Source organism: Danio rerio, chromosome 21 (genome assembly GCF_049306965.1).
Source record: "Danio rerio strain Tuebingen ecotype United States chromosome 21, GRCz12tu, whole genome shotgun sequence".
Lineage (NCBI taxonomy): Eukaryota > Metazoa > Chordata > Actinopteri > Cypriniformes > Danionidae > Danio > Danio rerio.
The window spans coordinates 4,872,501-4,890,000 of NC_133196.1; the positions used below are offsets into that span (position 1 = coordinate 4,872,501).

Sequence of the window (17,500 nt, forward strand, 5' to 3'; positions counted from 1 at the left end):
GATGGTTAATCATCCTATAGATGGATAGTTTGTGATCGGTTTGTTAAACTAGATTGTTTAACTTGTTAGCAGGGGCGGACTGGGACAGTATTATTGTACAGGACAGTTAGTGAAGCTCAGGCCACACTAGCGATCGGTGAGTAAAGAAAAGAGGGGTGGGTAGGGGGTGAACATGGCATGGTTGTTGGTGCCAGACGGGCTGGTATGAGTATTTCAGAAACTGCTGATCTACTGGGATTTTCAAGCATATCCATGTCTAGGGTTTACAGAGGATGGCCTGAAAAAGAGAAAATATCCAGTGAGCGGCAGTTCTGTGGGCACAAATGCCTTGTTGATGCCAGAAGTCAGAGGAGAATGGCCAGACTGGTTCCAGCTAATAGAAAGGCAACAGTAACTCAAATAAACAGTCACTGCAAATGAGGTCTGCAGAAGAACGTCCAACCTTGAGGAAGATGGGCTACAGCAGCAGAAGACCACACCGGGTGCCACTCCTGTCCACTAAGAACTGGAAACTGAGGCTATAATTCACAAAGGCTCACCAAAATTGGGCGATAGAAGATTGAAAAAACATCGCTTGGTCTGATGAGTGTCGATTTCTGCTGCCACATTCAGATGGTCGAGTCAGAATTTGTCATCAACAACATGAAAGCATGGACCCATCCTGCCTTGTATCTTGATATTTTCTTGACACACTTTGGGCGAATTAGAACCAAGTGAGCATTGTGTCAACGCCACAGCCTACCTGAGTATTGTTGCTGACCATCCCTTTAGGACCACAGTGTGCTCATCTTCTGATGGCTACTTCTTGCAGGATAACGCACCATGTCATAAAGTGTTAATCATCTCAGACTGGTTCCTTAAACATGACAATGATTTGCATCATGTATGTGCAGCCAACAAATCTGCAGCAACTGCGTGATGCTATCATGTCAATATGAAGCAAAATCTCTGAGGAATATTTCCAGTAGCTTGTTGAATCTATGCCATAAAGCATTTAGGCAGTTCTGAAGGCAAAAAGGGGGCCAACCCCTGTACTAGATGTACCTAATAAAGTGGCCAGTGAGTTTATATGCTTGTATTTGTTGATATAATACATGTGCATATATATATATATATATATATATATATATATATATATATATATATATATATATATATATATATATGCTGCAAATGTGTATATATAATGTGTATATAGTCGCACATGTTTGCATGCTTGTTTTAGCAAGGTTCAGCGTGCCTGAACAGAATGTGCTCTGTGTATCCAGTCTTCTTTGCATGTGTGTATGCAGTTTTATGTGATTTTACTGTCCACACACAATTCGTAATTTTTCAAAATCTTCATTTAGAGGCATTTTGAACAGTGCATAATTAGGTTTCTAAACACTATTTTAATATTAATAAAAGACTTATATGAGCAATTCCGTGCAAATATCAACCTTGCCATGAAAAAAGAAACGTTTTGACCAAAATACAGAAACCGTTTTTAGGTGAGCAAGTATTTTGCAGTACTTTAGAAATACTCAACAATGCATCTTTAAATGTTTTCAAATTATTCTAATTGATTTACTAAAGTCACACAAGTTGCAATTTAAATTCGGTCACATCCATAACAGAGAGATGTCACATCCATTACAGCACTTTTTCCTCATAAATGTGAAAATATTTAATAAAATAAAATCATTTTTGTTTTATAGAGAGCCGACTCTTATCCTTTTGATTATCATTGTTTCTTTTGGGTTGTGTTTAGTTCACAGATTTTCTACAAAGTATGTTGTATTCTGTAAACCCGCAACCTTTTTTTTGTCACATCCATAACGCATGTTTACTTTCCACATTTAAAGTACAAAACATGTTTACAGATTGATATTTTTTGGCACCTTAACTCTGTGGTCAGTTGTTCTGGAAAATATATACAAAAGTTTCAATATATTGTTAACGTACAGTATACTGTTTATGCAAATGTTTTGAGTTTTACTGCAAATGTCACATCCATAATGCTGGAATTACTCATTTTCAAGTTGAACATCATTGAATATTATTATAATTATGAAACGAATATTATTTTGAAAATAATTATATTCAAGTTTAATATTATTGAACATTACACTGTTAACAATTACCTGTAGAATCTACAGTAACTTTCTTTATTAGCATTATAATTATTGTAATTACTGTGTTTTGTATTGTTTTTTTAGAATGTCTGCAGCAGTATGGTGTTGCCTGTAACACTTTTCTTGTCAAGAACAATAAAGTTTACTACTACTACTACTTATGGTAAATCAATTACAGCAAGAATACTGTGTTTACATTACAGCATCATTAATCTTGCTCTATATGCATTTACACTTGTACAGTGCTCAGCATAATTAAGTACACCCAATTTTAAAAATTAATATTTTTATCAATTTCTCAGTGAATATTGGTCATAACTTTTGGTGCATTTAAACAAAACAGATTTATTAAACGTATATATTTATTAAAAATATATTTTGGTCACCAAACATATTTAGAAATTGAAAGATAATACCTATTATATCCGTGTGGATAATAAACGTTGCATAAAGAATAAGATGACACACAGACTGCTTTACTGCTCTCCATTTTTACTTCGCTCTATCAGATGACAACTACAACAACAGGCATTTCCGGTTAACATCACAATGCATTCTGGGTGCTGTAGTGAAATAACAATGCTAGAATATACAACAATACCATTAAATTCAAACAAAATATTGTAAAAAATAAAATAAAATCGCAGCCTACAAAATTTCAACTTAATCTTTCATTTTTAAAAACTTATTTATTCATTCATATATTTATTTATTTTATTTTTTTTTGCTTTTCTTAATTTTTCTTCTTTTTAAAATTTTTATTTAATATTTTTTCTATAACATATACATTTTAGTGTTCTAGTTTTTGGACCCTAATCAGAAGTTATTTTGTTAGATAAGCTCCAGATTTGGATTCAGAGCTGACTAATCCAATGTATATGCTCAAATATATTACTGCAAAACATCCCATTAAAAATATGAGTTTAAAAGAGTGATTTGTGAGGGGTGTACTTACACGGTATATCTATACACAATGCAATTTTAAAATACAGTAACATACCACATAACTGTCCAGCAATAAAATACAGTTATTATATATTACACTTAAATACTGTGTAATTTTCAAAACATCATTAACAGCGTATAAATAATCTTGTCTGTGGATGAACTTGGCCCAAAAATGCATGTGGCAAAAGATGCAAAACTAGCATGTATACGCTTTCCAGACAATCCCATCCTCCTGCCCCACATAAACACACACACACACACACACACACACATACGTGGCCAACTGTTCCGGCAGGTGGCCCACATCACTAAGCTCCTAGAGCAATTATCCGCGCTGGAATCCCGTCGCTGCGACAACAATCAGCATGGAGCTAGATCCCTGTCACGGCGTCCATATAGCAGCCTGTTAAACCAACCAACTGGGACATTACATCACTGTTAAACTGGAACTTTACCTTATACAGTACCATAGTAGTAAAATCGGTTAATCTGTCTCTCTTTGTGTCTCTGTGGATTTATACACCTTTAGACCTTCTTACTGTAGCTGTAGCTGTAGCTGTGTGTGTGTGTGTGTGTGTGTGTGTGTGTGTGTGTGTGTGTGTGTGTGTGTGAGTTATAGCGGTCTTTAAGAAACTGAGAACACAATGTGAGCTCCATTTGGTTTACGAGAACATCACTAAGAATACAACACTCTGAGGAATACACTCAGAAGTGTACGTCTGTTGCAAAGCCTAGTCTGTTCTCGCTGACTATAGTCAACATAGGCAGCTTCCCTCTAAAGCAGCATCTTGCCTGAGCTGGATCCCCATCGCAGCCCCAGATGGATTTTCAGCAGACTTTTTTGTGTTTTCTCTGCTTTTTGGGAGATCAGATGTGTTAAACGGAGCTGACAGCACTGCAGGGTTATTGATGGCTGGAAGCATAATCAAATTATTCATTTAGACCAAATATTTAATAAACAGATATGCAAGGGTTGCACTCGCGGGTTATGATTTCTAAAAAAGTAGCTTACTAGGATTTGTAATAAACCTTTAAGGCGAATGCATCTGATGATTTCTTTACTTAAAATGTTCCATGGATTGTTGAAACTTTATTACAGCAAATGTAAAAACGTGGCTAAGCTGCAAATTAGTTTGCAGACTAAAACAATGACACAGTGAATGTTTAAGTCTTTATTTACAAATGACTCTTGATATGATTCTTCTAATGAATCAATCATGCACAAACTCTTTTTATCTAAAGGACTGAATCAATGTGACTCAGTTTAAAAAATGGCATGTCTTTATATTGGTTAAGATGATCAAGAACAAATTATTCTTTTGAGCTGATTCTTTGATTGAATCACTCACGGTGTCTCACAAACTCAGAACGAATCTGTAAGACTTATGAATTATTAGCGATTATTAGCTCCAAAAAACTACACACGAATGAATCAATCATGTTGATTTACAAGCCTTTTTTTTTTATAAAAAAGTACTGAATCAGCATGACTCGGTTTAAAAATAATAGCATGTCTACATTAAGAACAAATGACTCTCTTGAGCTGATTCTTCAATTGAATCACACAAGTCTCACAAACTCACATACAGAATTGATTCACCATAACTGAGTATTGAATAATGACTTGAAAAGTATTTTTACTGATATTATAATGAACAACTGACTCTCTTTAGATGAATCATCTAATGAATCACTCATGAACGCTCACATAACTCAGTTTAATGATTCGATTAACATCTTCATTTGATTCTTAATTAATTAATGACTCGCTGATTCTTATAATGAGTCACTTTTGCAGACTTACTCTCACAAAAGCTACTGAATCAACATGACTAAGTTATCAATGAAAAATATGCATTGAATTTGAATCAATGAATCAATCATGTTGATTTACAAACTCTTTTATTCATTCATTCATTCATTCATTTTCTTGTCGGCTTAGTCCCTTTATTAATCCGGGGTCACCACAGATGACAGAATGAACTGCCAACTTATCCAGCACATTTTTACGCAGCGGATGCCCTTCCAGTCGCAACCCATTTCTGGGAAACACACACACACACACACACACACACACACACACATACACTATGGACAATTTTAGCCTACCCAATTCACCTGTACCGCATGTCTTTGGACTGTGGGGAAAACCGGAGCACCCGGAGGAAGGTGAGAACATACAAACTCCACACAGAAACACCAACTGAGCCGAGGTTTGAACCAGCGACCTTCTTGCCGTGAGGCGACAGCACTAGCTACTGCACCACTGCCTCGCCCCAAACTCTTTTATATAAAGCACTAAATCAATATGATTCTGAAATTATAGCATGTGTTTATGTTAATAAATGATTCTCTTGAGCTGATTCTTTGATTGAATCACTCATAAGGTCTCACAAAGTCACTAACTGTAAACAAACTACTAATTCAACATAACTCAGTATTAAATAATGACATTAAAAGTATACATACTGATGTTTTAATCAACAACTCTTTAGATGAATCTTCTAATAAATCACTCATGAACACTCATAAACTTATAGAAACTGCTGAATCAACATGCCTTGGTTTGACGATTCCATAAATGTCTAAATTAGATTATTTATTAACAAAGGATTCTCTTGGGCTGATTCTTTTAATGAGTCACTTGTGAAGACTGAGTCAATGAATCAATCATGCAGACTCACAAACTCTTTTATATAACGGACTGAATCAGTATGACAGTTTGAAATAATGGCATGTCTTTATATTGCTTAAGATCAAATGACTCTCTTGAGCTGATTTTTTGATTGGATCACTCATGAAGTCTAGAAAAAGTCACTTACTGTATATAAACTACTGAATGAACATGACTCAGTACTAAATAACGACATTAAAAGTATTCATACTGATGGTTTATCCAACAACTGACTCTCTTTAGATGAATCTTCTAATCAATCACTCATGAACACTTGTAAACTGCTGAATCAACATGACTCAGGTAAATGATTTCATAAATGTCTTAATTTGATTCTTAATTAACAAATGACTCTCTTGGACTGATCTTTTAATGAGTCACTTTTTAAGACTCACAAAAACCACTGAATCAACATGACTCAGTTATAAATGAAAAATATGTATTGAATTTGATCCTGTAGGAAGAAATTATATATGTTTGAACTGATTCTTCCAATGAATCACTTACCAAGGCTCATAAACTCAGAAACTAATGAATCGGTATGACTTATGAATTACAAGTGATTCTTAACTCCAAAAACTAAAATGAATCATTATGAATCATACAAACTCTTTTATATAAAACACTGAATTAATATGACTCAGTTTGAAAGAATGGCATGTCTTTATATTGATTAAGATCCAATGACTCACTTGAGATGATTCTTTGATTTAATCACTCATTGGGTCTCATAAACTTACTTCTATAATTTTTAAATTTTATTCATAAAATAATATACTGAATATTAAATAATGACTTGACAGGCTGTATATTGATGGTTCGATCAACAACTGACTCTCTTTAGATAAATCTTCTAATGAATCACTCATGAACACAAAAAACTGCTGAATCCACATGACTCAGTTTAATGATTCCAATAATTTGATTCCTAATTAATAAATGACTCTTAGCTGATTCTTTTGACGAAGCACAAAAACTACTGAATCAACATGAGTTATAAATGACAAATACATATTGAATTTGATTCTTTAGAAAGAAATCGCTTGCTTGAGCCGATTCTTCTAATGAATCACTCACGAAGGCTGGCTCACAAACTAATGAATCTGCATGACTTCATGATTTATGAATTACAAGTGACTATAAAAACTGTGTACAGTATATAATCAATTGAATCCATTTGTTATGAACTCTTTCTCCACATGTAGCACTACTATTTTTGCAGTGCAGTTTGCTATGTCATATCTAGAAATATACAGCATATAGCTGTCTGATTTTAATAAAGAAGCAAGCAGAAGTGCTAACAGAGATGCTCACCTGGTGTTTCAGCACAGGTGTGCGTCATGATTAAGTGTAAATACAGCCAGAAGAAAATCCAGTGCAACCACATTTCATCACAAAATCCTCAAGATGGCAAAACCTAAAAGGCCGTTCTTTAATAAAAGTTCTGGAGCGTCGGACAGGACTTGCAAACACATTCATCTTTTCCAAAAGAAAAACTGTGAGGTCAAATTCTTGGAAACTTTCTTTGTAAGTTCTGCACATTAGTATTGAGGCGATTAACATAAGCGGATCTAGTAATATTGTGCATCTTCATAATCGATGCGTTTTTAGTAGATATTAATCAGAAACTTCATACTCTTATAGTATTCTCAAAGAAGGCTATTTTGCATTCTTATAAATAACGCTGTGAAGGAAAACCATTGATTATTTTGATGTTTGTGTATTAAGTGTTGGGGTTTTGTTTCATGTTGCTCCTTGAGGCACTGTATTGCATTGATTTTTACCATGGTTAAGCATTTTTAGATCCTCTCTCTTGTACACTGACAAAAATGGTGTAGTAACAATTACAAGTAACAAACACATTTTAGTTTATAAAGTAATACTAAATATTAATAATAATTCCTTATATTTATATAGCGCTTTTTCTGGATCCTCCTCATCCACCACCATTGTGCAAGGCAGCCATTTTGCGCCAGACCGCACACCACACACCATACACCAGCTGATTGGTGGAGATGAGACAGAGTGATAAGGCAAATTATGATTTGGGAATGGTTGGGAGGCCATGATGGACAGAAGCTAGTGGGTAAACTTGGGATTTTTAACGAGTCAGGACCTTGGTTTAACATTTTTTATCCGAAAGACGGCACTCACTGAGCAGTATAGAGTCCCCGTCACTATACTGGGGCATTAGGACCCACACAGACCGCAGATTGAGCGCCCCCTGCTGGTCTCACTAACACCACTTCCGGCAGCAACCTAGCTTTCCCATGTGCTCTCCCATCCAGGTACTGACCTGTACTGTTCTGATTAGCTAAAGTAGATATCTCACGTCAGCGCGTTCTAGAAATATTCCTACTGCGTTCACACAGCGCAGCATTCCGGCAAATTAACGGTAATGTTACAACTTCTTTTTCTGGAAAACAGCCGGAACGAATTTACCGGTATTTTCAAAAAGGGCCTGTTCACACATACAGACCTTTAGGGGAAATCGGTAATTTTCCGGAAAGGTCTGTATGTGTGAAAGGGGCTATTGTTGTCACCGACTCGGTCCCAGTCACTCCCCTCGCTGGCCAGCAGAGGCCACCATCTCCGGACTTCTGAGCATTACATCATCCACTTACACTGATCCAGCACACCTGAACTCTATCCCGCTAATGACCCACGTACCCTTTATAAGCCGCACTCAAACACTCAGTCTTTGCGAAGTCTTGTTTAGCCCCGGCCAGCATTACTGAGCGTTCTATCCAACCTGCTCTCCTGTGTATTACTCCAGCCCGTTCCTGACTCTGCTCTGCCTTCTGCCTGCCCACGACTTAAGCCTGTTACACGGACTCTGATACTCGCTGCCTGCCCACGACCCAAGCCTGTTACACGGACTCTGAATCACGCCGCCTGCCTCTGACCCATGCCTGGTAAATCACTCTGTGTCTGTCAGCCGCCAGCCCTAATATCTCTATTGCTGTTATTGTTGTATGTTCGCACCTTTGTGCGTGTTGATTGTTTGAGTGAAAGTGTGACTAATAAATACTGCATAATGGATCCCTCCGTGTCAGTCTCCCCGTTACAATTGTATAACAGTGGTTTGTTCTGTAGACTTAATAAAAATGATACGTAAGGGGGCTAATAATATTGACCTTAAAAGTTTTTAAATGAATTTAAAAAACTGCTTTTATTCTAGCCGAAATAAAACACATAAGACTTTCTCCAGAAGAAAAAATATTTGAAAATATTGGAAAAATTCCTGGATCTGTTAAACAAAATTGGAAAAATTTTTGAAGAAAAAAAAAATTCTAATAATTCTTCTAAGTCTTTAATCATTCTACTAATAATTCATCCAAGTCTTTTCTAAGACTTTATATTTCATAAAACATTTTAAAAATCAAGTTGCAAAGTTCTTAAGCATTTTCTATGTCTCTAAGCATGCTTCTTTAGTTTGAGAATGAAGATGTATCGTCTAAAACAGTATAGTCTTGTGCTCTGACATCCCTGCGATCCGTGTGACACATTTATCCTATTAAAGCAGCCGCCAGCTGTCTTTTGTCTTTCTCTGACCATCTCAAGCTGCTTTCACTTAGTCCTTTCCATCTTTCCCTTTGCTTCTGTACTGATGCTTGCTTTTTGCAGTATGTAGTATGTATAGTGTGCACAGTAAGCACATTTTCTTCATGCTCAGAATACCCAAATGACTACTCAAAACACAACAGTACACACGGCATCCTGTTATTTAATGAGCGCAGTTATGGTTGTTCTGATATTACTGTACATGTAATGTGGTCGTTTGTGACCCTATAGCCCAAATCCACTCATAAGGGTTCATTTCTGGATATTGAGATGTATGCATCATCTGAAGGCTGACTAAATAAGCTTTCCATTGATGTAATAGGACAATATTTGGCCCACATGCAAATTAAGTAATTCATTTTCTTTTCGGCTTAGTCCCTTTATTTATCAAGGGTCGCCACAGAGGAATGAACCGCCAACTTATCCAGCATATGTTTTACGCAGCGGATACCCTTCCAGCTGCAACCCATCACTGGGAAACATCCATACACACTCATTCACACACATACACTACGGACAATTTAGCTTACCCAATTCACTCATACCACATGGGGGAAACCAACAATACTGCCCCAAATTAAGTTCTTAGCAATGCATATTATTCATCATATATTAGGCTTCGATTTACTTAGAGTAAACTTACAAAATGAATATATGGAACATGATTTTTACTAAATGTTATGGCTTTTACTCTTTTTTTCTTCATCTGTGTTAAGCTACTTTTAAACAATCTACATTGTAAAAAGCACTAGAAATTGGTTATCAATTATGTTTTTCTTCTATGACAAAGATACGCATTGAGCCGTGTCCTCTTGTTGCATTTTTTGGACTTCCTCTGAATGTTGCAGGGTTATCGAATGCATTTTGCATTTTTTTTTATTCTTTTACTAATGAAACAAAGATTTCCTCTGACTTTTGAGACGTTGTGAGATGCAATGAGCTTGGAAAGAAATGTAGATTTTCAATAAATGGCAATTCTAGTGCTTTTTCTGTAACATGGGACCCATTTAGAAATGTTTTTTATTTTTTTCTGATCATGTGAGTACTTCTACAGACTGTCAATCAAAGCCTTACGGGTTTTTTACTTGCAGGGTGAGTTTAATTAAAGGGCCATGACACCCCCCACTTTTGGTTTAGGTCCACCTCAGAATTTTTTCAAAAGATGCTTCATAATAGGCGTGGAGCAAAGGCAGGAGTGGGCGTGGCCAGCAGGGGAGAATGAGGGGTGCGAACAACTGTTGTCAGTCAGCTCACAAAATGAGACAAATCGTGAGGAGACGCAAGAAATAATTTAAAAAGTTAAAATGCAAAGAAATAAACAGTAATTTAAGCCCTGCTACATTTGGTATTCGTAATTTCATAAACATAAACACTATAAATGAGGATTTCTCCCTCAATTCCCGGGTCTGAATGCAGACTCAGTGCAGCAGGTCTCTTGCCCTGTCTATTTTTACCATTAGCCCTGCTGGTAATCTGGAGGATTTAGGAAAACACAGCAGCACGGCGATGTGTCTAAATGTGAACGAACTCCTGATAAAAGATAACGTCCGCCATTATCCAATTCTCTTACTGCTCTCCCGACAAAAATGTTTGCTGTACACAAACAGCTTTGCTGTATCGGCCTTGACAGCATCGCGGGGGAAAACATGCAACAAACCCTGTGGATCATGGAAACAAACACATACGAGCCTTCATGAGCAGCAATGTGTCTCACAGCTTGGCACTGGCAGGTCTGCCTTGCCTTCGGAAAGCACATGCAGTCATGAATAATTAAGAAGCCGGCTCTTCTCATAGGATAAGAACTCTGTTATGAATAATAATGAGAAACCAACGCATCATCTTTGCACTTGCAGTTTTGCGCTACTTTGCCGACTTTGATCCGCCCCCAAAAAATCATTTAAAAACTTGAAGCTTGAAATTAGTAAACAAAAGCTCATAATTATCAAGTTTTTCCCACAATTACAGCTACCATTGTCTTAACTGATGCTCAACACACACTTATCTGTTAAAATCTCAAAAATAAGTACTCGAGGGCTTAGTGAACCTTTAAGTATATTGTGTAAGTATCTGAGGATTAATTTGCTACATACATTTATTCATTTGCTTTTTGGCTTAGTCCCTTTATTAATTTAGGGTTGCCACAGCGGAATGAACCGCCAACTTATACAGCATATGTTTTACGCAGAGCAACATCAACAGCCTGAGGTATCAAGACATTTGTGCTGCCCATTACATCACAAACCACAGGAGAGGGCAAAATCTCCAGCAGGATAGCGCTCCTTCTCATACTTCAGCCTCTACATCAAAGCTCCTGAAAGCAAAGAAGGTCAAGGTGCTCCAGGATTGGCCAGCACAGTCACCAACCATGAACATTACTGAGCATGCCTGGGTAAAGATGGAGGAGGCATTAAAGATGAAGCCAAAGAATCTTGATAAACTCTTGCAAGAGTCCTGAACTTCTTGAGTCCTGCAAGAACGCTTTCTTTGCCATTCCAGATGACTTTATTAATCAGTGATGTGAGTCAGTGCAGAGATGTATGGATGCAGTCCTCCAAGCTCATGATGGAGTCAGACACAATACTCATTCTGTCTCCACTACAGCATGACTTTATATTCTATACTGGACATCATTTCTGTTTAGTGATGAGACTTTTGTCTAAGCAAATTCACACCATACTGTCCTAATGAAATCATTCAAAATCAAGACATAATCATATCTTATTTTAGTAAAATAAGCGTAATCTAGAGGCCTTTGCCTTTCATATGAGCCACTTCTGACACCAAATGATCAACTAGAAGTCAACTTATTATTTGATGTTCCTAAAACTTGGATATGCGACAAGACTTTTATCAGGTAGTGTATAATAGATTTGCATAATGTCCATCTATGGATCAATCAGAGAACAGGAAGGTGGGGTTTAGAAAGACATTGAACATAGTTTGTTAATAGGACAATATTTAGATGAGATACAACTATTTGAAAATCTGGTAAGGTGAAAAAAAAAAGTGTAAATACTGAGAAAACCCCTTTTCTTTTTAATTAAATTGTTAGACATGCATACTACTGATATATTTACACTATAAATTGATTAAATGTCATGATAAAACATGATCTTCACTTAATATTCCAATATTTTTTGCATTAAAATAATATTGGTCAATTATACTCATCGATTTGTAATATATTTGCATAATGTCCATCTATGGACCAATCAGAGAACAGGAAGGCTGGGTTTAGAGTGACTGAATCGTAAAGCAAGCATTTTAGACATTGTGAGAAATCAGCTGATGCCGTAATATTATGTGGATTCAATATTCTGCGATATTATGAGAAAATTGAAATGTTTTATATATCTTAAACAGATGTAAACTAACAAAACGAAACCTTTTTAAAATGACATAATAGCAGCATAAAAGCAGGCAGTATACAGTATGTTCAGTAGCAAATGAGTTGTTATTCTGCTCTGAACATAGGCAGTGTCTCATTGTTTTCTATCTTCTGTCAAATCTCTTCTCCCTTCTTCCTGTTTCCTCCCCCTCTTTCTTCTTCACTTCCCGCTTCCCTCTCTCTCTCATTTCTATTTATAGCATTGGCTCATTTGTGCCTCCGAATCAGAGAGCACAGTTGTGTAGGACGTTTTTTTTTAAACTTCCAAACACACACACAACATATGTTCACACATTAACATGACATATTGTTTCATGTGCATTGTGGTTGTGTGCTTTTAGAGGTGTATGCATGCTTATTTAAAGTGTGTGTGCGTGTGTATGTGTGTGTGCTTGCTTTTTTTTTCCGCTGTACTAAGCTGTGATTCCCCATCATTAGGGATCTCTCTCTCTCTCTTTCTCTCTCTCACTCTCACTTTTCTTTCCAGATAATATGAACCAACTCAGAATAAACCGCTGGAAAACAAACTGTGCCACAGGCTCCGAATTTAAACTTCTGTCGCATCTACCAGAGAACTGAGAGACTTTACTAGGGAGGAATATTTATTACTTGCTATGAAAGTGCATTATTTTATTGTGTAAAAATAAACCTTTTGTTACTACAACAATGGAAATATTACGATGTTTTGCCTGCGTTATTGTGGACATTATAGTGCAGCATCATACACTGTGCAAAACTAAGCAGATTAGCATCTCAGCCACATAATATTTATAGTACTGTATTATATACACCTTACCGGCCACTTTATTAGGTATACCTGTCCAACTGCTCGTTAATGCAAATTTCTAATCAGCCAATCACATGGCAGAAACTCCATGCATTTAGCCATGTAGACATGGTCAAGATGATCTGCTGATGTTCAAACCGAGCATCAGAAAGGGGAAGAAAGGGGATTTAAGTGACTTCGACCGTGGCATGGTTGTTAGTGTCAGACGGGCTGGTCTGAGTATTTCAGAAACTGCTCATATACTGGGATTTTCAAGCACAACTATCTCTAGGGTTTCCAGAGAATGGTCTTAAAAAGAGAAAATATCCAGTGAGCGGCAGTTCTGTGGGCGCAAATGCCTTGTTGATGCCAGAGGTCAGAGGAGAATGGCCAGACTGGTTCCAGCTAATAGAAAGGCAACAGTAACTCAAATAAGCACTCGTTACAACCGAGGTCTGCAGAAGAGCATCTCTGAACACACAACACCTCCAACCTTGAGGCGGATGGGCTACAGCAGCAGAAAACTGCATGATGCTATCATGTCAAGATCCAGCAAAATCTCTGAGGGAGTTCTAAAGGCAAAAGGGCGTCTAACACGGTACTAGTAAGGTGTACCTAATAAAGTGACTAAGAAAAATGAATGAGTTTGTTTTTTCTAAAACATTCTGTTTTTATCTTATTTTTTTATTCAGAGTTTACTATTAAGTTTAAATGTATTTTTTTATATACATTTATTTAGGAACTAGCTAAAATAAAATAATACTATGAGAAGTATGTAAATAATAACAACATACAGTACAGTTTGATTTACAAGCATTTGTGTATAATGTTTACACCAAAAACATTTATCAAAATGTAACTAAAAATAACTACATTAGCATCCACACCAATGCACAATCACTTTTTATTTATTGTAAGTGTGCTGCTGTTTTGTTGTCTGTCCCTTTAAATGACTGTACTCTTTAGCATTAAAAATTCTCCTGCCATTTTATATATATATATATATATATATATATATATATATATATATATATATATATATATATATATATATATATATATATATATATATATATATAAACTAGTGATCATATCTAGTGTGAACAAGCCTTTACTCTGCAAAGGCCATTTTTACTCACACATGCAGCTCAGTGAGTGTTAATTTTGGATGATGGGTAGAAGCATGTACAAACTGGGACACACACACACATACACACACACACACACACACACACACACACACACACACACACACACACACATATACACATGCATGCACAGACTAGAAAAAGAGCAGCTGCTGTGAGATGCAAGATGATTACAGTCAACGTGAAATAACATTTGCAACTTATTATCTGACCTATTTCCTAGTGAAATAATGTGAAAACGGGAGGAAAAAAATGTAGGTCGGGGCTTTTATTATTTTGGAACTGATTTAACTGGATGGTGTTTTTTTCATATCAGGCATTCCCAAATTGCCAAAGGCTTTTTATAAAAAGTTTATTTTAGATTGTTTGACGTTTACTTTAATTTACGTTACGTTCTATTATTATTTTTCATAATAGAATAAAATAACAAAAAATAAAAGTTGTATTTTTTATTTTACCAAAAAATATTTAAGTTTTTGTTATTTTTTATGACTAATAGTGTTTTCATAGTCTTTCTACCTCTTTGTGGACATGTGTTTATGTTTCTGAACATTAAACACTACACAACCTGACAAAAGTACTATAACATAAGTTATATACATAATAACTTGACTTCTAGTTGATCATTTGGAAAAGTGTCAGAAGGTGGATTTTTCAGATGGATCATCTGTTGAGCTGCATCCCAATCATCAAACATACTGCAGAAGACCTACTGGAACCAGCATGGACCCAAGATTCTTACAGAAATCAGTCAAGTTTGGTGAAGGAAAAATCATGGTTTGGGGTTCTATTCAGTATGGGGGTGTGTGAGAGATCTGCAGAGTGGATGGCAAAATCAACAGCCTGAGGTATCAAGACTGCCCGTTACATCACAAACCACAGGAGAGGGCAAAATCTCCAGCAGGATAGCGCTCCTTCTCATACTTCAGCCTCTACATCAAAGCTCCTGAAAGCAAAGAAGGTCAAGGTGCTCCAGGATTGGCCAGCCCAGTCACCAACCATGAACATTATTGAGCATGTCTGGGGAAAGATGGAGGAGGCATTGAAGATGAATCCAGAGAATCTTGATGAACTCTTGCAAGAGACCTGAACTTTTTGAGTCCTGCAAGAATGCTTTCTTTGCCATTCCAGATGACTTTATTAATCAGTGATTTAAGTCAGTGCAGAGATGTATGGATGCTCATGATGGAGTCAGACACAATATTCATTCTGTCTCCACTGCAGCAGGACTTTATATTCTATACTGGACATTATTTCTGTTCAGTGATGAGACTTTTGTCTAAGCAAAGTCAGACCTTACTGTTCTAATGAAATCATGAATAACCAAGGCCTGATCATATTTTATTGTGGTAAAATAAGTGTAATCTAGAGGCCTTTGCCTTCTGATACCAACTGATCAACTAGAAGTAAAGTTATTATTTGGTGGTCCTAAAACTTGTATAGACAAGACTTTTATCAGGTAGTGTATTTTACACTTGCAATTTTTTACTCATAGTAAAACTAAAAATACAAAAATAAATGTTTTGTTTTATTTATTTATTTACTTATTTTCCAAAAAGTATTGTAATTTTTGTTCTCATTATTGTTTATGATTAATCATTTTTAGGTTTCTGAACATTAAAGTGTTGCTATAAAATAATAAAAAGTATTATTATTATTTTTTTAAATATTATTTAAATAAATGTAAACACATTTTTACATTTACGCATTTTTTATATTTTACTTATAATAAAATAATAAAATATATATTATTTATTTATATCTTTGTTTGTTTGTTTATTAAATTTCCTATTTGTTGTTGCTGTTTATGAATAATAGTGCTTTTATAGTCTTGCTACCTCCTTGTGAACATGCGTTTACGTTTCTGAACATTAAAAAAGTGCTAATAATGTGTAAATGAACATAAACAGTCATGCATTGATGAATATATCTAGAAATCTGTTCAGATTTAAACAAGACATTTTTGCATTTTAGTTTTAATAGCTGCTCTGTTTTGGACTGCAGAGTAAAATGTGTGTGTGTTTCACGGCACAGTCTGTATTTCAAACATTGTTAAGCGCTCTCTGTAATTTTAACCAAGCTGTCAGGTTAACAGTGGCTTTCCAGCCGGCTTTTCTCCGTCATCTGCGTTTGTCATTTTCTTGGAAGGAGAGATGGTAGGGAGGATCCCGTCTGCTGTAAAGTGCTGACTGTTCCAGCCTGCCCGACCCCGTCATGTCTCGAATGTAAAAGGAAAATGTTGGGCTGCGCTGTGGATGTCTGCTTGCGGCACCATTAAGGGCCGCATCAATATTAAAGAGCTCGGGACGACCTGAGGAACATTCCAGAGGCCAGTCCATTAGCGGCGACTCCAGCACAACAATCCCACACTCAAGAGTTTGTGTGTGTGTGTGTGTGTGAGTGTGGGTGCACCTTGTATTCCCTACATAGTGGGGACCAAATATCCAACAAAATGTTCCCACAAGTATAGCAATGCCAGTCATTTTTGACCTTGTAGGGACATTTTATTTGGTCTCTATGATGACAAAGGCTCATAAATCAGACAAAATGAAGCATTTTGAAAATGAAAGAACTGCAGATTGTTTCCTGTAAGGGTTGGTTTAGGGTTTGATGGAGAGAATGTACAGTCTGTACAGTAGAAACATCATTACAGCTATGAGAAGTCTCTATAAAGATAGCTGTACAACTGTGCGTGTGTTAGCATTTTCTCTCCGCATTCAAGTCAGTCCCCAAATTTTCAGAGTAACCACGGTGTTTAAACATTCTCGACTAAAATAGCCCTAAATGTACATTATGTTGCCCAACAGCAGGAACATTTGTCAAACTATAGAGCGTCCTCTGCTTGTATGAGGGTGGAGTAATACACAAAGGTAAATATGCCTTTGTGTGCCGTTACTG

At 36.3% G+C, this 17,500-nt stretch overlaps 1 protein-coding gene and 1 long non-coding RNA gene across 7 annotated transcripts in view; one reads left to right on the forward strand and one right to left on the reverse strand.

The window, feature by feature from the left end:
* Positions 1-17,500, forward strand: part of LOC141379954 (uncharacterized) — a 154,586-nt gene that overhangs the window by 111,053 nt on the left and 26,033 nt on the right. Inside the window, exon 4 of one of the 2 annotated variants that reach the window (XR_012397086.1) lies at positions 11,486-13,358. The exons of the other annotated variant lie outside the window; for it this stretch is intronic. This is a non-coding gene — a long non-coding RNA (uncharacterized lncRNA). Of the gene's footprint in view, positions 1-11,485; positions 13,359-17,500 lie in introns of those variants that run through there. 2 annotated transcript variants of the gene reach the window in all.
* Positions 1-17,500, reverse strand: part of ntng2b (netrin g2b) — a 141,940-nt gene that overhangs the window by 108,429 nt on the left and 16,011 nt on the right. The gene's annotated exons all lie outside the window — the stretch shown is intronic.